General features: G+C 44.3%; 1 non-coding gene across 1 annotated transcript; it reads right to left on the bottom strand.

Moving 5' to 3' along the window:
• Nucleotides 1-22118: 22118 nt before the first annotated feature.
• On the bottom strand, nt 22119-22189 carry trnag-ccc (transfer RNA glycine (anticodon CCC)). Its single transcript has one exon. It is a non-coding gene; the product is annotated as a tRNA-Gly (tRNA).
• Between the last annotated feature and the right edge of the window lie 2685 nt (nt 22190-24874).

Here is a 24874-nt window from a genome sequence, read left to right on the forward strand (position 1 = left end):
TTATTAAACTGCAGCGTAAAGTGTTTAAAGTGTTTGGTTTGGTGGGAAAGACATTAAACTCTGTGAGAGATTAAAAAAAATCTAGACTTTATGTTAAATACTCGCCAAACTGGATCCCAGGATAATGTTATCACACTGGCTAATTACAGGAAATATGAATATACAGACTTCATTATTAGAGAAGTTACACTTATATAAACATACATTATTAATAAAATACAAATACATAGTGGGAGAGTGGACTGGTTATAGTGGGTCAGAGGACTGGTTATAGTGGGAGAGTGGACTGGTTATAGTGGGTCAGAGGACTGGTTATAGTGGGACAGAGGACTGGTTATAGTGGGAGAGTGGACTGGTTATAGTGGGTCAGACGACTGGTTATAGTGGGACAGAGGACTGGTTATAGTGGGTCAGTGGACTGGTTATAGTGGGTCAGACGACTGGTTATAGTGAGACAGTAAACTGGTTATAGTGAGACAGGGTGGACTAGTTATAGTGGGACAGAGGACTAGTTATAGTGGGACAGAGGACTAGTTATAGTGGGAGAGTGGACTGGTTATAGTGGGACAGTAAACTGGTTATAGTGGGACAGAGGACTGGTTATAGTGGGACAGTAAACTGGTTATAGTGGGACAGAGGACTGGTTATAGTGGGACAGAGGACTGGTTATAGTGGGTCAGAGGACTAGTTATATTGGGATTGCCCATTAATTGTCTGTGTAGTAAATGTATTTCCATGTATTTGCCCCATACACACTCACACACTCACTCACACACACACACTCACACACACACACACTCACGCTGAGTGTGTTCTCAGCGTGAGTGTGTGTGTTAAAACCCTTCTGGACTTAAAGAGGCCGGTGTGAAGCAGCAGGTTTGACCTTTAAATCAAACCGCTGAACCGTTTCAGAAACAAAAAAACGCCATCATGTCCCCCCCCACCTCGCCCCCCCTCCCCCCTCTGCTTCCCCCGTGTCACCTGACACGCGAGGAGGCTGTTTAGTGAAAAATAATCACAGCCGACCTGCTCCCCCGCTCACGTGACGCCACCTCCTCCTCATTAGCATTCAGCCGGCGTCACAAACGAGCGGCGTTCATCTGGAGCTCGCTGGAGTTCGGGGAGTCTTGGACTGCGGAGGAGATGAGATTATGGGCATTACGTTCTTGACATCCTGTTACGTCCCGGGCATTGCCAAGGCGATGTCAACAATGCCCAGAATCCACTGCTGCCTGTAATGAATGCACTCCAATATGTAATGACTGAGTAATCACATTATTTGCAGTCTCGACTTTATTCTGACGGAGCGGCCGCCCGCATCTGTGCTCCGTCAGTAATTGCCAGGGCCGGGGCGGCGAGCGTGAGCAGCATTTGCATCCTGCACTGGGGAGTTGCATTGCAAATGATTATGCTGAATTGTTTTTGCAACAGGAATGTCCAATCCAATAAAGTTAATGATCTCGAAAGACGTGGAGGGAGGAGAGGAGGTTGGGAGGAAACTAAATCGATTAAAATGCAGATGTTCGCCATCCGACGGAGGCCATGATGGCGGCGTTGTGAGGATGTAATTAAGCCTTTTTTTTTTTTTTTCTCCTACACTTTTCAGGAACTCCTTCTTGTAGCTTCTTGTTCAGCTCCACCTTCAGCACTTTCTGTTCGCTTTAAGGCGCCTGGACGCAAATAATCCTGCCGGGTTATTCCACCGCCTGGTGGGAGGCGTCGTTACGCAGCACAACTGACTGATTAACTGTAATTTCGTTATCAATCTTAATCTGAAATCATCCAGCTCGCCACAGTCTCAACGTTACATGGATGTGTTGTTGTTTTTTTTAATCTAAACAGACAATTTTAAAGATCCACACATGAATTTTAAATAACAATAATGGCATCAAGATAACAAAGATTTAAAGGGACAGTCCGCTGAATTTATGCATACAAATCATAACATGATGTCTGTGTGGCTGTTTGCCAGACAGGAAGACACTATCCAGGGGAATTATGGGAAATGTAGGATCCAGAGTTTTTGGTCTAAAAGTCAGGATATCTAATTTAATTGATAATAATTATAATTATATTTGTTTAATCTTTATTTGTGCAGGTACAAGCATGTGGCATAAACCAACACAACACATAACAGGGTTTATAGCTGATAAGATCATTGGCGTCCAATATGACCGCGTTGGTGTTTCTGGTGACGTAATTTCTTGGAGGACCTTCTTCTTCTTCATGTCCCTAAAATGTGTCCAACCTCAGCTAAAAGGTTCCAGAAGTCAGTAAAGCAGAATGAGTGAGAAAAGACTTCAGACTGGAGAAACATGGAGAAAATCCAGGAATCAGACATGTTGTTCATCAGAGGAGACTAAAGAAAGACAGAGAACATGTTGATCCAGAACAACAGTGGATGTAGAAACAGAAACTAAAGATCTGTGAACCTCCAGAAGAGATCTGAACTGTTTCAGGTTCTACTTTCTGAGCGAGGCTCATTTTTATGAGCAGAGAGCGACGGAGATCTGATAGAACAGGAAGATTTCCCCAGAGCCTCCATTGGTGTTTCTGCTTATTGTCCTCATGGAGGCTCCATAGACCTCCACTACACACTATAGACCTCCACTACACACTAACACACTGACTAACTAACACACACACACTATAGACCTCCACTACACACTAACACACTGACTAACTAGTACACACACACTATAGACCTCCACTACACACTGACACACTGACTAACTAACACACACACACTATAGACCTCCACTACACACTAACACACTGACTAACTAGCACACACACACTATAGACCTCCACTACACACTAACACACTGACTAACTAACACACACACACTATAGACCTCCACTACACACTAACACACTGACTAACTAGCACACACACACACTATAGACCTCCACTACACACTAACACACTGACTAACTAGCACACACACACTATAGACCTCCACTACACACTGACACACTGACTAACTAGCACACACACACTATAGACCTCCACTACACACTGACACACTGACTAACTAGCACACACACACTATAGACCTCCACTACACACTATAGACCTCCACTACACACTGACACACTGACTAACTAGCACACACACACTATAGACCTCCACTACACACTGACACACTGACTAACTAGCACACACACACACTATAGACCTCCACTACACACTGACACACTGACTAACTAGCACACACACACTATAGACCTCCACTACACACTAACACACTGACTAACTAGCACACACACACACTATAGACCTCCACTACACACTAACACACTGACTAACTAGCACACACACACTATAGACCTCCACTACACACTGACACACTGACTAACTAGCACACACACACTATAGACCTCCACTACACACTGACACACTGACTAACTAGCACACACACACTATAGACCTCCACTACACACTATAGACCTCCACTACACACTGACACACTGACTAACTAGCACACACACACTATAGACCTCCACTACACACTGACACACTGACTAACTAGCACACACACACACTATAGACCTCCACTACACACTGACACACTGACTAACTAACACACACACACTATAGACCTCCACTACACACTAACACACTGACTAACTAGCACACACACACACTATAGACCTCCACTACACACTAACACACTGACTAACTAGCACACACACACTATAGACCTCCACTACACACTGACACACTGACTAACTAGCACACACACACTATAGACCTCCACTACACACTGACACACTGACTAACTAGCACACACACACTATAGACCTCCACTACACACTATAGACCTCCACTACACACTGACACACTGACTAACTAGCACACACACACTATAGACCTCCACTACACACTGACACACTGACTAACTAGCACACACACACACTATAGACCTCCACTACACACTGACACACTGACTAACTAGCACACACACACTATAGACCTCCACTACACACTGACACACTGACTAACTAGCACACACACACTATAGACCTCCACTACACACTGACACACTGACTAACTAGCACACACACACTATAGACCTCCACTACACACTAACACACTGACTAACTAGCACACACACACACTATAGACCTCCACTACACACTATAGACCTCCACTACACACTATAGACCTCCACTACACACTAACACACTGACTAACTAGCACACACACACTATAGACCTCCACTAACGTTTCAACACTACACACTGAGGATCTGGAGCTCAGAGGTTAGTGGGTCCATCCTTGTGTTTGAGGTCCCACTAGAATATGTTTACATGCTGTACTGTTTAAAAACACGTACTTCCTGCTGCTCTTGTCTCTTTCTGAACGCTACGTATCAGTTTATTATCTGTGAGATCACAGCTTCTTATAAACTCTTGTCCTGGGGGCTAAAATCATAAAAGCTGTGCCCTGTTAGTTGACGTCAGTCCCGTCAGTGGAGTCTTTGTACGACCGTTTAGGTTTCAGAGGTCTGCTGTCCAAACTCTTACACTATTCTAACTAATAAAACAAGCTGTGATGCTTCGACGTCATAAAGTCTGAGAACCACTGACGGACATCAGGAAAACTATTTAGTGATTGTCACGTTCCCTGTTTCCCCTCCTGTTCCTCTCTGTGGCTCCGCCCAGGTCTCCTGCACCTGATTAGTCCTGAATGAGACACCTGGTCCAGGACAGGAGGTGGATAAAGGCTCCAGGCCTCTGGCTGAGGACCTTTATGCTCTCTTGTGCTGTTGTGGTTGATTTCAGTGCTCTGGTTGTTTTCTGATTTAATAAATCCTATAGGTTTTTATATAAGGTAAAATTATGGGTCAGTGGTGGAGTTTTGTCAAGCATGCATTTATACTCACTACACCAGTGTTTTTCAACCTCTTTTGAGCCACGGCACATTTTCTACATTGGAAAAATCGGCACACCACCAACCAAAAATGTCAGTTTATAATTACAATTCAGTTTCTCTCTCTGTCTTAAAGGTAACTGGCTTTGAGGGCTTTCTCATTCACCTTTGTGGTTTTTCTCATAAAAGCTGTGTCTCTGTTTCTCTGTGTCCGTCGTCCATCGGCTTGTTTTGAAGCGACGGGTGTTTCGTTTGGAGACGGCGTCTAAGCTCGCTCGGCACCTTGGAGCTGCTGGACAGCTTCTCTCCACACACCGAGCATCATGGAGTCGGTGTCGTCTCGTCCCCGGTGAAAGTAAATCCGAACCAAAGATAGCTTTCGCTGTATCGCCTCGAGCTCACCGTCTCTGCTTTCTTTTTACCACCACTCACACCAGGGCCTTCACCTGGGTCAGAATCTGGTCCAGTCGTCTCTAAGAAGGAACAAGGCCGTTAGCTACCTGCTGCTGGTCACTATGTTACAGCACAGACACTCAACAGCGGCAGATTATTAGATAATAATTAATAAATGTTAATAAAAAAAATAATTTTAAGACTAATTAAGTGAAATTGGATAATTTCTCACGGCACACTGGTTGAAAATCACTGCACTGGAGCACCAAATGTGGATTCATCCACCGCTGAAAATAGTCCCCACCAAAAGCACTATTTCCTCCTGTTTGGTTGATAAAAGGCTTCTGATGCTGTTGGTTTTATCTGCACGGGAGATTTGCAGACAAGAAGAAGAGAATAACAGCAGACTTCTTGAGGCCATAAAAACAACATCATGTGTGAAAATCCGAACACATTAACGGCCGAATATTCCATGAAACTGGAATCGGTTACGGTTCATCACCATAACACACACACACACACACTTAGAGGCGCCATAAAGTAGACTTCTTTTTGTTTTCACATGTAATTAGCCGGCCTGCGTGATTACCAGGTAAAACAAATTATGTGTTTTGTTGGCAGCGGATAAATCTGGTCTCAACTCGCCGTAATGACCCGTGTAATTTTTAAGCAGCGCCTACATCGCAGCTCTTTTAACACGTATCATTAGTGGGGTTGTATATTAGATATACATTCTGTGGCTTAATTTGGTCTCCCAGGAGCACTTGTAATGATGCAGCTGCCGGGTACAGGACACCTTTAATTTATTTATTTTAAATGTTGAGAGTAATTGAGTTCTTGAGAGATGTGAGGCGAGCTGCTGCTGCTGCTGCCGCTGCTGCTGCTGCTGCTGGTGGGGCTTCTTCTGAAAAATGCATTAATTCAACTCAGCAATCTGTTGCGAAAATTAATACGAGGGGAAGCTTCTAATGGGGAGAGAAGACGAGGAGGAAAAAAATAAAAAAGCAGGCAGGAGTTTCTCCCCTAAACTCGGCCTCCTCTTCAGAGAGGGAGCGAGCGACGGCGAGCCGGAGGAGTTATTTATCTCCCTCTGAAGGGTTATTTATTACAGACGATCAAAGCGGCTCCTGCGCCCTCGCAGCGTCGCGGCAGCTGCAGGTGATGATAGAAATCATTTGTTCCACAGATCTCATAACGCGTTCCAGCAGACGTCAATAACAAAACGGTCAGTAATGAAGACGACGAAGGCAGGTGGCGGAGAGCGTGGGCCGTCCTCTCTGATGATGATGGTGATGATGATGATGATTGTTTACAGCGTGATGATGATGATGATGATGATGATGATGGTGTCAGGGGAGACATCGCCGCTGTCTCACCTGTAAACCTTTAAATGGAGCTCTAACGTCTCGCAGCGTCGCTCTTTCACTTCTCTTTAGGTGTTAAACTGATCCTGGAGCAGCAGCCTGAAAACACACTCTACACTGCCTCTGTGTGTGTGTGTGTGTGTGTGTGTGTGTGTGTGTGTGAGTGTGTGTGTGTGTGTGTGTGTGTGTGTGAGGGAGAGCAGGTGTTGGTTATAAATAGACGTGAAACAGATGCTGAATGTGAAACATAAAAGATGGAGAACTTGATGTAAAGTATCAGCAGCTTGAATCCTGTCAGGATTCATTTTGTCCTGTTAAACACGTTCAACAGAAAAGTCTCCAAACATCACTTTTTATTTATTTTATTTAATTATTTATCTTTTTTTTTTCTGATCAAAGTTTTATTGAAGCTCATGATGTGGACGAATCACAAAAGCTCCATCATATTTCATTACACCATGCGGTCTGGGTGAATGCTGGATTCTGATTGGCTGCCGGTTGTCCGTTAAAGAGTGATGATGGACGCCTGGGAAGTAATTCGGTCAAACTGTCTGTTAATTAGTAACCATAGCGACAGGGACGCCGTCAGAGCCTCGGCTTATGATTTGTCACGACACCTCACCGAGCTAACGCTAGCCTATTAGCGTATTTCCACCCGTGTCTGATCCTCACCAGGAAGTAGACGGATCCCCTCCGACCTCACTGAGACTTTGGGGCACATGATCGCTCTCTGATCTCGTCTCTAAACTGTTCACGTTAATAATCGGCGTTCGTGCGAGGAGAGAGCCGGTGATCTGGAGCTTTAGTCTGATTCCATCATCTCACATTCAGCCTGCAGCGACAGTGATGTCACACACCGCCGTTCATTTGTCCATGAAAACCTCGATACTGATTTGGGGTAGTGATGGGAATTTCAGCTCTTTTTAGAGAGTCGGTTCTTTCGGCTCCCTAAAGTGGCTCCTCAGATTTTTTGTTGCTTCAATAAATGTATTACCAAATTATGTGTAAAATGAATTACTAATGTAAAAAACACATTATATAGAATAGTTATTGTTTATATTGCTTTATTAATTTGAAATTATTTAGTTTTACTGGGGTCATGGAGCTCTGGGCTGTAGGTTTGGTGTCTGTGGTGTTGTCCTGGATGATACTGTAGACACACTGACACCTTCATTAACAGCAGCTTCCCTTGCTTGTCTTTCCTCCTCTAACTGAATTGATGGGTGAACAGTACACACTTGTCTGTGCATGTTGTTTGTGGAGCCTGCCCGATATGAAATTTTAACTTTGCAAAGTCTGCAGGAGCCGGCTCCCATCGTTCACTTCAAAGAGCCGTCTCTAAGAACCGGATCGTTCGCGACCGACACATCACTAATTCAGGGACAGTTTGCTATCACTGCTAAACATGCTGTGACGTTTTATTTACTGACTGTAAATAAGTCAGTTGTTCATGTTGAATCTTGCTAGCATAACGTTAGCTTTGTGGCGAACAGCTGAGCTAAAAGGATCTATGTGCTGAGCACATAAAGTGGCAGGAAGTCAGACAAACAGGTCAGACAAATCTGGTCAGTTTTCAAAATAAAAGCACAAAAACATCAATTTAGTGATCAAATCAATCTGAGCAGGAAAAACGCTGCTGAAAAGCCTCCTGGTGGGATTTAAAAGCCGTGAGGAGGTCAGAGCAAAACCAGACTGCAGGCAGAAGGTGACGCAGACGTGCCGGTTGGGTTTTCGGTGCACGTTCACACGTACACAGGGCGATCATTTAACCAGATGATCTAAAAAAGTCAGTGTTTTGTTTTAAAGGTCCGATATTCTGCTCTTTTAGACCTTAAGACCTTCGCTGCATTATTACCAACATGTCTGAATTAGAGGGTCGCATTAACGTCCCTGCAAACCTGAGCAGAGCAGGGGGTTATGGGTAACCGCGGGCTGCAGAGGAACCAATGCACACGCCTCCTAATCAACACAAAGTGTAGGATAAATATCTAAACGTCTCCACCGGCTGTCAATCAAAACACACACATGAGCATTAAACCGGTGTTTATTTAAAAAGCATTAGTTTCCTGACCTTTGACCTTCTGACAAGGATTTCAAAATGTCCTGATAACTAAAAACCAGCAGCGAGAACATGCAGTGAAGAAGAAACTACGGCGTGTGGACAGCAGCTGAAAGGGGTCAGTGCTCTTCGTCACGCTGAGATCTTTAAGACGTCTCCTGGTTAAAGTTTAAAATCCTCAAAGTGTCGTTTGCCTTATTTTGTTTTCAAAGATTCAGAGTTCGTCCTCGACGCCCAGCATCACGCCGGGCCTCCGTCAGAGCCGCCCGCCGGCACCATCACGCAGTCGTCCTGACCCGCGGCGCTGCAGCCTGTTTCAGGGCTGAAGCCTCTCCATGCCGCCGCCCCACCACGCCGAGAGGGGAGGGCCAGGAGGAGGAGGAGGAGGAGGAGGAGGAGGAGGAGGGGGAACAGTAAGAAGCTTCCTCTCTCTGCCTGGCTGCTTGTTGGCTGGTCGGCGTCCTCGGGGACCGGGCTTTGGACGGAGGCCCAGATCAATGTGACCTAAATTCAAATGCGAATTAGAGGCTGTCAGTAGGAGAGGACACTCTGTAAATGAGCTCAGACAGTGCGAGGTCCCCGGAGGACGTGGGAACCGGGGCCCCCTCGTCCGTTGGAGATCTTTAATGAGTTCCAAATGGATATCCAGGACCCGGGCCCCGGCCCCATGCCCCGCCTGCGGGCCCGCGGCCAACTGACGCCGGGCTCGGGGAGGAAGGTGCTGCGTGGGGCCCCCCAGCCTGGCAGCCTGCAGAGGGAAACGGTCAAACACGTCGGCGTCCAAATGATTGAAATTCTTCCGCAGCGTTTGTGAGATCAGCAGGCGGGCGGCTCTGGAGGGAAAGACAGCCTCATGGCCAACCATGTGACCCACCTGTAATCCACCTGTCTCTCTCACACCTGTCTCACAATACTACAAACATCAACTGAGACTTTTTCAAAGTTCGTAGTTGCTTTTTACATCTATACTCATATTGATATTCATATTTGTACTCAGTGGATAAATGTCGATGCTCATTTTCAAGTGAATTCTTGTCTTTGGACGTGTTACTGCAGCAGGTTTACACAGTTTAACGCTCAGAAAACACATTATGTTCCGTGTTTCAGTCTGTTAATGAGGACAGTGAGGTGGATCCAGAGAGTTTTCATTGGCTTGGAGGAGGTCACGTGATCAACAGATCTTCTTATGACATCATAAAGGGAGCCAAATCTAATCAGCTCATATTTACTGAAAGATGGAGCAGGAAAAGAGAGAGAGAGCAGTTTTTACTTGTAGGTACATATTTATGTTGGAAAGTTTGCATAATGTGGGACCTTTTAAGTTGAATGTTTATGTTTACTTCATCCATGTTCTTCCCGTATGTTTATTTCTGAGTTATTCCAGCTCATGAAAACAGCATTTTCCTCTTAGATATTCCAAAGTACAGGCCTTGTTCTGGATGTAGCGTTTCCCCTTGGAGACGTGTGAATCTGCAGATATTATTTAGGTTTCGCAGATTATTCAGAACATGTGATTCAGCCTGTTAATGGGACAGTGTGCAGGGCTGCAGGTAGAGATGCTGCCCAGAGGAAAAGCCACAACACCAACTGTTAAACATTAAAAGATTTCAACAGAAACAACGCCAACCTACAAAGGGTAACATTCACTTATTGTACTGCAGGAATATTGTTTTTATCAGGAGCGTTAAAAGAAGGGAAACATCTAAAATAAGGAGCGAAAACAAAACAAAGTGTTTTTATTTGACTCTTTTTAAAACGTTTTAGGGCAGTGCATCCTGGGAGATAAAACCCCAAAAACCCCAAAATGTACAAAAAGATAATTAAATAAGCAGCAACATTCAGTTGTTTTTTTACAACCTCTTTTCCTGCCTGTTTAAGGGTTAATTGATAATTGGACGTTAATCTTGACTACTACTAGAGCTGAAACGATCAGCCGATAAATCGATAAGTTCATCGACAGAAAATGAATCAGCAACTATTTCAAAAATGATTTACTTCTGAAGCAGAAATGACCAAAAAAATTTCACGTTCCAGCTCTTTATATTTGAGGATTTGCTGTTTTTCTGTGTTTTATCACAGAAGATCTTTGGACTTCAGACTGTGGATCAAACAAAACGTCACCCTGAGCTCCAGAAAACTGAGCTGGACGTTTTTAAGGCCAAAACGAAAAGTAAATGAATCAAGAAAATAACTGGCAGATGAATCAATAATGAAAATAAGCTTCATTCAGGGCCGGGGGGGCGGCGGTGGAAATCTGTGGCATCCGTCCTAAAGACAGACGCCATGACATCACGCCGGCTGTCGGAGGTGTGAACCAGCGTCTCCATAACAAACCCAAACTGCGTCCAGCGAGCGAGCTGCTGGTGACCTTTTGTGTTTACAAGCCTCTGTGATGAGTCAGCGCGAACAAACCGGAGCTCAGCACAGCGAACGCCTCCTCCTCCTCCTCCTCACGCCACAGAGAAACATCTGGAGCGACCGGAGAACAGGTCACCACCTCCTCTGTGAAACTGAGAGCCCCCGTCACCATGAAGGGCCGCATCCTCGTCTCATCCCGTCACCCCCGGCGACCGCTGCTTCCTCCTCTTTGTGTTTCAGCATCCCGGGCGGCTTTGACAGGGTGAGGGGTTTGTCCACCTCCTCCTCCTCCTCCTCCTCCTCCTCCTCCTCCTCCTCCCCCCTGTGGAGCAGCAGTACAGTGGGGTGAGGCGGGGCGGCTGCAGTAATTAGCATGCTGATTCTGCATGTAATCAGATCAGCCTGGCATGCTCGCCGGCCTGCTTCTATACATCAGGCCGAGCGTCGACGTGGGACTGCAGCAGCTTCTGATTGTCTTCAACGCAGCATATGCTAATTGTTGATTGTCTCCAATATTATATGCTAATTGTTAGGAATTAGCATAATTCATTAACATTTGGGCCCTAATTACACAATGAAAAAAGAGTGAAAAACACTCGGCTGTGCTCTGACTTCCTAATGTGTAATACGTTTAATACGGCGCTCATTTGCATCCAGAGAAGGAGCCTGAAATATTAAAAGTGTTGTTCAGAGAAAGTCGTGATTAGTCCCTAATCAAATGTTGTTTCTGCCGTTTTAAGAGGTGTAACAGCATCGGCCCTCAGGTGAGAGGAAGCAGCCTTTCTTCGCTCGCTGAAACACGCCGAGACCCCCCCGCCACCCGCCGCCGACGACATGCTAATGAGCCACAGATCAAAAATCTGCAATTAGCCAGAGCGCCTCTTTTTGGAGGAGATTTAGAGAAACAAATGAATGTAGATCGTCTTCGGCGTTTGATTCGTCGTTGTGGATTCTGTTTGATGTCCGCGGTTTATCTGGTATTAATGAGACGCTCAAACAAAAAGAAACAACCAAATTGCTTTGATTTCATCATAATTGTAGTCGTGGGCCCGTTCACATCGTTTAGCTGTCAGCAGCAGGAAAACACACACAAGTACTTCACCGACGTGCTCCAGTGTAAGTACCAGAGCACAAGTACGAGTCTGACTGACAGGTGGACGAAGGAAGACACGATTAAAGAGGAGAAGCAGGAATTAAAGACAGACCAGGAGGAGGAGGAGGAGTGATGGAGAAGCTGAATAAAGGGTTGAAAGTGACGGAAAATCAGGAAACAAAGATGGAGGGAGATACATTTTAGAAATCATTTTGTTTACTGTGACGTTTTCGAGCACAAAACGCTTCAGGAGGCAAAAAGAATTAACATTAAGATGCAAAAAAGTTTTTAAATTAAATTAAATTTCAAGACAGAAGTTAAGATAAAAGGAGCAAACAAAGAAAAACAGAACAAAGAAAGAGTCGTTCACACTTTAAGGATTCAAAAATAAATGATTTTTATCTGAAATCAGTCACATTTGGTCCGAACCTCTAAGATGGTCCGGACCAGCTTCGCTTCCTGTCCGAACTAAACCTGAATTCAGGTTTTATGTCCCACAGAGCAGAAACAAACTGCAGATCTGCTCCTTTACTTTAATTCACAGCTGAAAAACCTCTCTTTACGTCTTGTTATTCACATCTGGAGCTATGATTTTTATATTCTCCTGTTTGATTTCTCTTCTACTTTAGTTTATTCTTTCTAAACTCGTCTCCTCTTCGTTCTGTTGTCTCTTTTGGAACAAATTGAGTTTCTTCGTTGCTGAAAGATGCTCCTACAAATAAAACTCCCAGTTTATCGACACAGTTACAGGTAAATAAACATTTTTTTCACGCATGCAGCCACATTCAGGAACATTTTTCACACCGTGGTGAAGTTAATTTAATTCATATATTAAGTTAATTCATTAAAAATATATTTCAAGATAATTATTTACATATTAGTGTTCACAGGTATAATTCACATGTTTAAATATTTACTCAAGCATCTTTAGAAATGTTCTGATACTGTCCTGAATCCACCTCTGAGGTTTCCTCACATTCACCTGAATCGAAGATGTTCTGGCCTCTGATTGGTTGGTTCGGTCACATGGGAGTTAGTAACGAGGAAGTGGGGCGTTAATGAAGCCGGCCAGGTGGAGAGGACATTAAAGTGCTGCTGGGGAAAGTTATCCGTCTCCGTCCGGCTGTCTCTTCTCATTAAGAGCGATCCAACCACCAGATATCGAACCCGAAGGCCAAACCACCAGGAAGTGCACCAGGCTTTGAAATCAATTTCACATAGTGGCCAAACAGTAGTTACAACAATGGCGTCCGTCATGAGACGCCAGTGGGCTCAAAGAAACCTTCTCTTTGGAGCATTGAAACCTGTGTAAGTTTCAGAATTTGATCCATTTGGTCCGATAAAGATGATTGAGATGAGACGCTGAGAGCTAACAGGAAGTTAGCTGAGGGCTAACAGGAAGTAAGGTAAGGTCGTGAGCTCTGGGTAATGACCAAAAGAACGAGATCGTGGACACAAGCGGCTAAAAAGAGGACGTCTGGAGTGCCCTGCTTGACCTGTTGCCACCGCGACCCGACCCCAGATAAGTGGAAGATAATGGATGGATGGATAACAGGAAGTTAGCTGAGGGCTAACAGGAAGTTAGCTGGCTCAGCTAACTCTCTATGTGGCACATAGAGAGTTAGCTTTGTTTAGTTAGCTTTGATACATTAAAATAACCATTAAAAGAGCATTTAATGCCGAGGTGGACGGAGGATACGTCATCAGCGAAGTCTCCTGATTGGCTCGTCTCTGTGATGTCACTGCTGTCATTCACACCTCAGCCGTACCGACAAATGCAGCATCTCTACCTGCGGCCCTGCAGACTGTCGGCTGGTCGGTTTGTTTCCAACACAGAGCTGTAAAAGCCGTACAGGCATCCACATATCTGCTCCTAAAACCTGAATTATATCAGCAGATTCACAAATATGCTGAAATAAACATATAGGTAGACACACAAACATTTAACTTAAAGGTCCTTTATTATGCAAAATGCACTTTTTAATGTCTTTTCAACATAAACATGCGTCTGCAGACCACCAGACTGGAAAAGAGACCAAACCCCGTCCTCTCTCTGGCTCTGCTGCTCCGTCTTTCAGTGAAAACGCTCCGTTTAGATTTGGCTCCCTTTATGATGTCATAGGGGGATTTGTTGATCATGTGACCTCCTCCGGCCCCTTCAGCAGGCCAACCGTCTCCGCCAATGAAAACCTCCCGAGTCCACCTCGCTGTCCGCCGTTGTTTCTTCCTCACTAACAGCAGCTCACAAGGTGAAAAACAAAGCTGCAGATTGTTCTGTCCTCGTAAAACAGAGCGTGAAGACATGAAGACGGAGGCTGGGAGCAGCTGCGGCAGCCTCGTCTGCAGGAAATGTGTTTATTGAACGTTAAACCAGGTAAACCTGCTCTAGTAGGACCTCCTAATACATGCGTGAACTTTGAAAGGAGCAGAACGTGGGACCTTTAAACCACATGAGGGCGAAGTTCCTCCAGCTGTCAGTAAAAAGCGCTGATTTTCCTCTGAGGTTTGGTGCAGAAACAGAATCACGTAACCTGGACGCTGACTGGATGAAGTCGACGTCACCGTAATCTGACCTCTGCCATGTTTCACGCTCGACCTCGGCGTGCCGGTTCCTGACGAACACCAGGACCCCGGGAATGACACATGACGGATGCCAGTCTGTCTGACAGCGGGGTGAAGCTCCCGGTTCAGGTTTCTCCTGCTAACAGCAGCGGGGGCCGGGCTCTCAGGGCCACATATCAGGGGACGGGTGGCGGCGGCGGCAGAGGTGGTGGTGATGGGGGGGCGGGAATGGGGGCTCTGCATGTGAACGTGGAGGGCGGGTTAACTCGGAGGTAATTGAAGCGGGGCTTTTGTAAGAATCTGCTTCCAATCCACAGGAGAGAGGGCAAAGAGAGGAAGAATGAGAGTTTTAATGAATGGAGACCGTCATTAAAATGATAACTATTTCCTCTGAGATCACTTCCAATTTAAATGTGGGGGGAAAAGAGAAAAGGCGTAATTGAAAGATCTTTTTTTTTCCTCCTCTTCTGCCATTCAAACTGTAAATTTGAATCTCGGGGAGAAGAGGGAGATTGTTTGTAGCTATAGCTCACTAGTTCCAATTACTCCTCTTTCTGCTGCACTTAAAGCCGTGAGGGAGCGCGGAGGCTCGCACGCTTTAACCCCTCAGCCAAAAAACAGACGAGCAGCCATGTTTTCTTTGGATCAGCAGCGGTCAAAGGGAACAGATCCTTATCAGATAGTTTGGAGATGGATTGAAACGGACGTGAAGAATGACTTAATTGATAAACAATGAGGCTGACAGGTTTTTGTTGTTTTTTTTTCTCTTCAGATTGGCTCATGTTATCGCAGCAGCTGCACATACAGTCATATCTCAGGTCCTGACAGCATTTCGTCCATCAGGGTGGCTGCACATGTGGGTGGAGGTCACTCAGTCACCGACCCGCTGTCCTTTTGTCTGTTTCTGGGGTTTGGTGAGAGCACAAAACGATCCACTGTTTCATCATGACTGCTCCTTTTAACCACACGGCCCATAAACAGCACAGCGTTTTGCGTCATTTCACGCCGTTAAGTCTCTACTGGCGTCAGTGCACGTGGAGGTCGGGGTGGACTGATGGGTCAGAAACACGACTTTCACACAGGAGAGTCAGCGTTGACGTATTTTAACTTGCATAATGTAACTAACGCACTTATTTCAACCCCAAACTAACATCTTTTCTGAAGCCTCATCACATAGTTTGATGTCTAAACCTCCAAAAACTGCGACCATCACCTAAAATTATTTATGCTTTATTATTTTTGTGTTGTTTTGTGGCTTTAATGTTGTAAATGTTCAGTTCGGATCCTGTAAAGAAAGTTCAGTCACATTTTTTTCAACTTAAAGGATAACTTCAGTGTCTTCAAACCTGGGTCCTGTTTTTATATATTGTGTCTAAATGACTCGAAGGTACAAAAAGTGTTGGAATTGGTCCAGTAGATTATTCTACATTACCTACTTATTATTTTTCTGTCTGGTTTTGTAGTTGTACTGTCAGCAAACAACAGAAATATTTAAAGGATAACTCTGGTGCTTTAACACCTGGGCTGGTGTATCACTCTCTTCAAAGCCACCAGACTCCTTTGACAAAAACAGTCATTTTAACTCATAGAACATGGGAGTTGCTTGTGTCCCGCTGCCTTGATTTGATAGTATATTTTTGTTATTGTGTGACTTTAATGTTGTAAACGGTTAGTTTGGACCTAACACAATATTTATGTAACACACAATAAAACAAACTAAACTAACTGATGGAGGCGGCAGCAGACCAGCAGCTCCTGTGCTATGTGAGCTAAAATCCCTGTTTTAGTGAATGTAGTCTGGTGTGTGTGCTGTTTGTGGTTAAACCAAAAGGATCTTCCAGGTCTCTCTCTGTAGGGATCCTTTCCATAATGCTGTCACACACTTAGAATAACACTCTGAGCCTGTCAGTGGATCAAACAAGCTCTTTTAGTGGACCTACTGTTTGGTGGCTGCTGGCTGAGGTGATCTACTGGACCAGTTCCAACACTTTTACTACCTACCAGTCACTCAGACACCAGGATGTGGACACATAGAGCCGAGGGGTTAAGAAAACCAGAGTTATCCTTTAAGTACAGTACAGTTGAGTGGATGTATTTAGTTACTTTCCACCGCTGGTGTTTGATGAGAAATGTGTTTTTGGTGTCAGTCCAGGTTGAGATTTGATTCTTATCAGAAGCGGCTCCACAGCTCGGAGCGAGGGAGTGAAACAGATGAGCAGAGGAGTGTTTTTAACACGCAGAGTTCATCAGTGTGCTAATTGAAAGCCATTATGGGCCACATTATCACACTGTCACACTGCAGGGACGCTGCAGTCGGAGAGAACCAAACTCAGAAACCTGCGCCGAGTCCAGAATCACTGTTTACTCTGTTTACAGCATGTTCAAACAGCTGTCAGAGAGAAACCAGCTCCACCACATTACATCTGAGCGCTCTGACAGTCCGAGGCCCCCGAAAATACAGAAATATTGCATAAGACAATATTTACCGAAAAACACAGGACGTCCAAGAATGCATCAAATGAAATGATGCAAGCGTCTGTGGGAGCGAGCGAGCGTCTTCATTTTGCTCAATATTCCTCACACAATCGAGAGCTCGGGCGTCGGCGTGTTTATCAAAGAAATGACTGATCATAATATCAGCCTTATTGGTCTCAACAGAAATGCCACAACCATCTTGCAGATTACTCCTTGATGAGGAAAATGCAATTAAAACGTCAAGTGCGTTTTATTAGATTCTACCCACCCTGCAGGGTTTTAGCAGCCCCGGGAGTCCCTGGATGCTCGGGCGATGGATGGCATATATAGAGCTGCGAGCAACATTAGGAGAGCAGTGCCAAAATAACAGCCGCTCCCTCCCCGATGATCCGCCTTTCATCACCATACAATGCTGAATCCGTACATGCAGGAGGGCGGCGGTCTGTGCAGGCTCTTATGGAGGCTGAACCGTCTCGTATGGATGGATACAGTGCTGCGTCTGATGTGAGCTGAGTTTCCATCGCGGACGAACGATGTGTTGAACGATGTGTTGAATCTCTGCCTGCAGGCGGTAAACGGAAACCTGAGGAAGCTTGTTGTTTCTGTAAATTCACTCTGAAACCTTCCACCTGTCTGCTGCAACAACAAAAATAAAAATAAAGTGTCTGTTTTATGTGATTCTGGCCTTTGTGTCAGGAACACACACACACACACACACAAGCGTGAAGACATTCCTCCATGTCCTGGCCTGCCTTCATCGGCTCCCCGTACGTTTTAGGATTCAATCAATCTTTATTTATATAGCGCCACTTCATAACAAGTGTTATCTCAAGACGCTTTCCATAAAGAGCAGCTCAGACCAAACTCTTTAATTAGAGAGAGACTCAATGATTCAGGAATTCAACATTAAGGATTCAAGAATCCCCACATGAGCAGCATGAGATATTAGATTAGGAAACAGTAACAGGAAGAACTCCCCTTTAACAGGAAGGAACCTCGAACAGAACCCGTGTTGGACTGGTTTTAAGATTTGCTCTCAGACCAGCTGCTTCTGGTCGTCCATCATCGAGGTTGAAGTTCAGGGGGGGGGATTCACGCTTTTGCAGCTGTAGCCCCCAAACTCTGGAGCGGGTTAGGTCTGGATGTTAGGCTGCCTCTACACTGCCTGTCTAAAATCACAGAAATAGAAATATTTAAAGGATAACTCTGTTTTTTTTAAAACCTGGGCTGGTGTATCACTCTCTTCAAAGCCACCAGACTCCTTTGACAAAAACAGTAATTTTACCTCATAGAACATGGGAGTTGCTTGTGTCCCGCTGCCTTGATTTGTTAATTTATTTTTGTTATTGTGTGACTTTAATGTTGTAAACAGTTAGTTTGGACCCAACACAATATTTATATAACACAAACAAACTAAATGAGTGAGGCAGCAGCAGACCAGCAGCTCCTGTGTCCTGTTCTCTAAAATCCCTGTTTTAGTGAATGTAGTCTGGTGTGTGTGCAGAGAGCGATATAACGGCTGTTTGTGGTTAAACCAAAAGGATCTTCCAGGTCTCTCTCTGTAGGGATCCTTTCCATGATGCTGTCACACACTTAGAATAACACTCTGAGCCTGTCAGTGGATCAAACAAGCTCTTTTAGTGGATCTACTGTGATCAGGTGCAGCCCGTTTGGTGGCTGCTGGCTGAGGTGATCTACTGGACCAGTTCCAACACTTTTTTTTTACCTATTAGTCATTTCCAATTCAAAATACTGTATGAAAAAACAGGGCTTCAGTTCTTCTTTAGGGAACATAAAGTGTTTCTGGTTCTTCGACATCATCACTCTTCTCACATCAAGACAAACTGATGAGTCTCTTTATGTGTTTTATTATATATCATTAACGAGGTGTAAGGATTCTGCTCCATATTGGCAAACGAAGGCTCTGTGAGGCTCTTTAAGATTAATTACTTTATGGGCCGATAATGTCCAGCAGCAGACGAGCGAACAATGTGGAGAAAAAGCAAAGATAAATTAATTAAACATGACTCATAATCTGCTTTTAGTGTCTGTTTAGTAGCATATGGGAAAATGTACCTTTGTTTTCACAGTTTCTTCTCCTGTTTTTGTGATTTCACACGTTTTTTGGTCAGAAACAGAAACATTACGCTTCATGTCTTCTCCACCTGTCAAGGTTGAATGTGACTCACCTCAGTGAAGAGCAGTTTTTCTTCCAAAGACGCCGCGAAATACCACTTTTAATGTTTATGGCGCGCTTAATTTTACATTAATTACCGTGTTTGGGTGGATGCAGCGTCATGACCTTTAAAAGTGGAGTTTGTTTGGTTGCACTTGATAAGATGACGCTGACAGTGGAGCCGGGAAAAAACACAAATAAAAAAGGAGAAGGAAAATAGATCTTTTTAATGGAGTTTAACAATCGGTCTCTGGTGGACTCATTAGGATGACCAGTTTGACTTATTTTACAGCCACTGGTAATTAGTATCTGCAGGAGTTATAGCTATAATCAGCCAAGTTTTCCCTTTGACTTTCTCTCCGTTTGCCATTAACTTTGGTGTTATTCTTGCTCCAGGAAGGCGGTCAAATGTGTAAAAAGACAGCAGCCGTAAAACTAATAAAACTGTAGGGTTCCTTCTGGGGAACTTTAATACTTCCAGCGATATGATAATTCTTTTTACATCAAAGCAGCCGTTAAAAAAAAGGACAATTTTCACTGCCGTTGGCCGGCGTGATGGAGCTGTGACGGCCCGCTCGGATTTGACGGGTATTTGGGGCAACAGAGCGGCTCCTGTTGGCTCCACGGGGGGCTCAGTGTTGGCGATAAATAATAAACAGCAACAGCAGGAGACACGGAGTCTCTTCGGTGGGCAAAGACAAATATTCTAAATTGTTTATCAGAGAAAACATTTTAGTGATGTTACAGTTTTTCTCCTGATCTGATCAGTTCACAGTGGAACATGAGGACACATGATCACATGAGAAGAGGACGAGTCAGAGCTCTTCACACTGTTCAATATTAATTAGTATCAGTAAAACATTTGACAACCTCTTTACTATTAATCTGAGGTGTTATTGATTGATTGATTGATTGATTGTTTGTTCGCTTACACTTCTTTTTTATTTCAGTGAACTTTGTAAAGCACTGTGAGACACTCTGTTGTGATATTGGGCTATACAAATAAACACACACACACACACACACTATAGACCTCCACTACACACTGACACACTGACTAACTAGCACACACACACACACACACTATAGACCTCCACTACACACTAACACACTGACTAACTAGCACACACACACACACACACACACACACACACACACACACACTATAGACCTCCACTACACACTGACACACTGACTAACTAGCACACACACACACACACTATAGACCTCCACTACACACTGACACACTGACTAACTAGCACACACACACACACACTATAGACCTCCACTACACACTGACACACTGACTAACTAGCACACACACACACACACACACACACACACACACACACACACACACTATAGACCTCCACTACACACTGACACACTGACTAACTAGCACACACACACACACACACACTATAGACCTCCACTACACACTAACACACTGACTAACTAGCACACACACACTATAGACCTCCACTACACACTAACACACTGACTAACTAGTACACACACACACTATAGACCTCCACTACACACTGACACACTGACTAACTAGCACACACACACACACACACACACTATAGACCTCCACTACACACTGACACACTGACTAACTAGCACACACACACTATAGACCTCCACTACACACTAACACACTGACTAACTAGCACACACACACACACACACTATAGACCTCCACTACACACTAACACACTGACTAACTAGCACACACACACTATAGACCTCCACTACACACTGACACACTGACTAACTAGCACACACACACACACACTATAGACCTCCACTACACACTAACACACTGACTAACTAGCACACACACACACACACACACTATAGACCTCCACTACACACTGACACACTGACTAACTAGCACACACACACACACACTATAGACCTCCACTACACACTAACACACTGACTAACTAGCACACACACACACTATAGACCTCCACTACACACTGACACACTGACTAACTAGCACACACACACTATAGACCTCCACTACACACTGACACACTGACTAACTAGCACACACACACACACACTATAGACCTCCACTACACACTAACACACTGACTAACTAGCACACACACACTATAGACCTCCACTACACACTGACACACTGACTAACTAGCACACACACACACACACTATAGACCTCCACTACACACTAACACACTGACTAACTAGCACACACACACTATAGACCTCCACTACACACTGACACACTGACTAACTAGCACACACACACACACACTATAGACCTCCACTACACACTAACACACTGACTAACTAGCACACACACACACTATAGACCTCCACTACACACTGACACACTAACTAACTAGCACACACACACACTATAGACCTCCACTACACACTGACACACTAACTAACTAGTTATTTAACCCCTTGGTGACCAGCTGGCTGGTATAGTTGGTACCAGTGGATGCTGGGGGGTGACACACTGAGACCGTAGACACTCTTAGAGACGACAGGCTCCTCCCCCCTAACAATGTCTTGTTCTGCTCTTAATGTAATTTAATGACGTCATCAACCTTCAGTGTGGTGGTACAACGTAAAGACCGAAGTCTGAGCTTTCTGCTGCAAAGAACGAAGATCAATTCAAACAGGACGTTTTGATCGGTTTAAGTTTAAGGTTGTTAGTTTCCCTTTAAAGAGAAGTGACTTTAAAGCCACTCTGACCGTTAAACACTGTTTACAGGAGGAACTGCTGCACCGCCCGGGAATCGAACCCGGGTCGCAAGAATGGGAATCTTGCATGATACCACTACACCAGCGGTGCGTGACGAAGGTCCATCAGCTTTGTGTTAAAGGCAGAACAGACGACACGAGAGCCACAGACTCTGAACACCAACACACGGCAGCTTCCTGCAGAAACACCTTTAGCTTGTTCAGCGAGCCACAAACTCTCAGGCTGCGTTCATAAGCTCTTACTGTTCGCTCATACTGCTGCGTGCAGTGTGGACAGTTGACTTATTTCTTTGTTTATCTGATGCACGTTAATGAACATGAGGATAAAAACACAAGATGTAAACATGCTGGAGTTAGCAAGGATGCTAATTTGACAAGAACACACACGCTAAACACATTAAAGTAAAATTAAAGTGCGTCATGCAGCATCTCAGGTCTGATCCGCCTTAAAACTGTGACGTGTTTATTGGAACCGGCTTCATCTCCTCGACCTTTGACCCCTCGTGCTCAAACAAATGCTTGGTGCATCTTCACTGTGCAAAGGATTGTGGGTCAGAGCAGCCAGAGAGGACGTCCTGGTGTTTGGTGGATGGACAGACTACATCCTTTTAAACAGTTTGGTAGCGTGGGTATTTGAACGTACCCTCACTGTCCGCCGTTATCAGCAGCTGTCAATCAAACTCAGGGACACGCCCCACCCAGCCAGCTGAGATGTAAAGGGACATTTCTGATATTTCTGTTCCCCAAATGTGTGTAAAAAATGTGTCTGACTACAAAAAAGGGACTAAATGTGATTTCAGTTCATTAAATAATGTAAATATTTTTAACTGTTTATCGTACTAGTGGTAAAAGTACTTTTACTCAAGTGCTGTGCTGAATTTGAGGTATTTTATGGCACTTTAAACTTTATATATTTTACTTCTCTGACAGCTGTAGTTACCTGGTGGATTCAGATAATTGGTACAAAATCTAATCAACTAATAACTAATAAATGATGTGTTATTATTGATGAAGCGGATGACGGTTAATGTGACTGTGTCTCAATGGTTTGTGATGTATTACATGTTATTCACCCACATATTCTGCTGTAGCATGTGACAGTCGTGTTGGCTTCGTCTCGCTTTTAAGCTCAGTGAGACCTTCGATTACCTTCGTTAAATCATGGATGTATAAAGAGACCTTGATACAGCGTTGAAGAGCTGCTCAGTGACGCATGAAGCCCAAAAACTTCCCGTATATCCCGTATTGTGGGAACAGTAGAGCGTGGCGTACTAGTGTCTAACTTCCTGTTAGCCCTCCACTAACTTCCTTTTAGCCCTCCGCTAACTTCCTGTTAGCCCTCCGCTAACTTGAATGGGGAAAAAATGGTTTAATCGTGCGTCTCTTCTAGACTTTCCAACTGTTATCGGACAATGTGAGTCTGTGGAAAAAGCATCTCGTTGGGCCCAATGGCGTCATGAGACGGACACTTACACATTACTGATTATAATCTATTAAATATTAGTGAGTTTCATCTGCATGATGAGTGCTTTTATTTTTTAGTGTTTCAAGTCTATTTTGACGCCCGAACACTTTTGTACGTTTACTTAAGTACAATTTTGAGTTCTTCTAACTTCGCCCGACAACAACGCACGACGTAAACTATCATCAGCAGGAATTTTTTTTTTGATGTGTGCTGCAAGTTTTTTTTTTTAATCAAGTATTTACATTGTAGTTATCAAAACTCGTCTTTTAATACTCGCAAACAAACACCGTTAAAAAGGTCGAAAATAGAAACTTCTCCAAGTGCTCATCAAGAGACAACAAGACCTGTCTGAACTCATTTCGGCGTTGTTGTCTTTTTTTATATCCTCCTCTTTTTACTGCCCATCTAATGGCTTATTTATTACATTCATTCTTTATAAGCCGGCTCCTGTGTGGCCTCATTATGACTATAGCACTGCTTTGGAATTCCAGGATAATTATGAGCTTCATTGTTTTAATAAGAGTCTCGGTCAGCCCGGATCTCTGCTACATCTTCACAGTTCCCAGAGGGTAATATATGAGGGCAGCGCCAGCGCCGGACAGATGGAATCAGACGCACTGCAGGTAAATATTTATACGCCGCTGTGTGAAGGAGGATACTTGAATCTCATCAACTGTCTTGTAAAAGTGGTCTGATGTGGTGTAAATCTATGCAGCTGTACATCCACAGCCTTAATAAGTCTGTGATGCAACTTCAGCTTGTCTGGTTTCTCTTAAATCAAAGCAGCACTTTCTTCTCATCATGAGGTAATGTTTGGAAACTCTTCGGGTTCGGGTTGGGCCGAGCTGATATGAAAGCTAACATGCCACGAAAATAACACGTCCATTCGCTCAGAGCGCAGAGATTTATTACATGTTCGTGTTCTGTTTTTTTTTTTTTTTCAAATATTTTTTGTGCTTATATATTTTTAATGCAGGTACACAGATGAAAACACTGATTTTATTCCCTTTCAAATGTGATGCAAATTTTTGGTAAATTACCAACAAAATAAAAAATTAGCAAAGAACATAGTGTGTTTTACTGTAAATACCACAGACTGTATAAAAGCAGCCAGCAGGGGGCGACTCCACTGGCTCCAAACAGACGTCTGATTGGATGGAAGTCAATGAAACTTCTCTCCTGATGAGTTTCTGCTCTCAGTCTCTAGTTTACAGTCTTCTTCAGCACAGCAGGATGTTCATTTAGTACATTATGGTCCATTTAGGGGAAGATACACCAGGAAGAGGAGGGGGCGGGGCTACCCGCTGACCA

Source organism: Pempheris klunzingeri, chromosome 9, assembly GCF_042242105.1.
Source record: "Pempheris klunzingeri isolate RE-2024b chromosome 9, fPemKlu1.hap1, whole genome shotgun sequence".
Lineage (NCBI taxonomy): Eukaryota > Metazoa > Chordata > Actinopteri > Acropomatiformes > Pempheridae > Pempheris > Pempheris klunzingeri.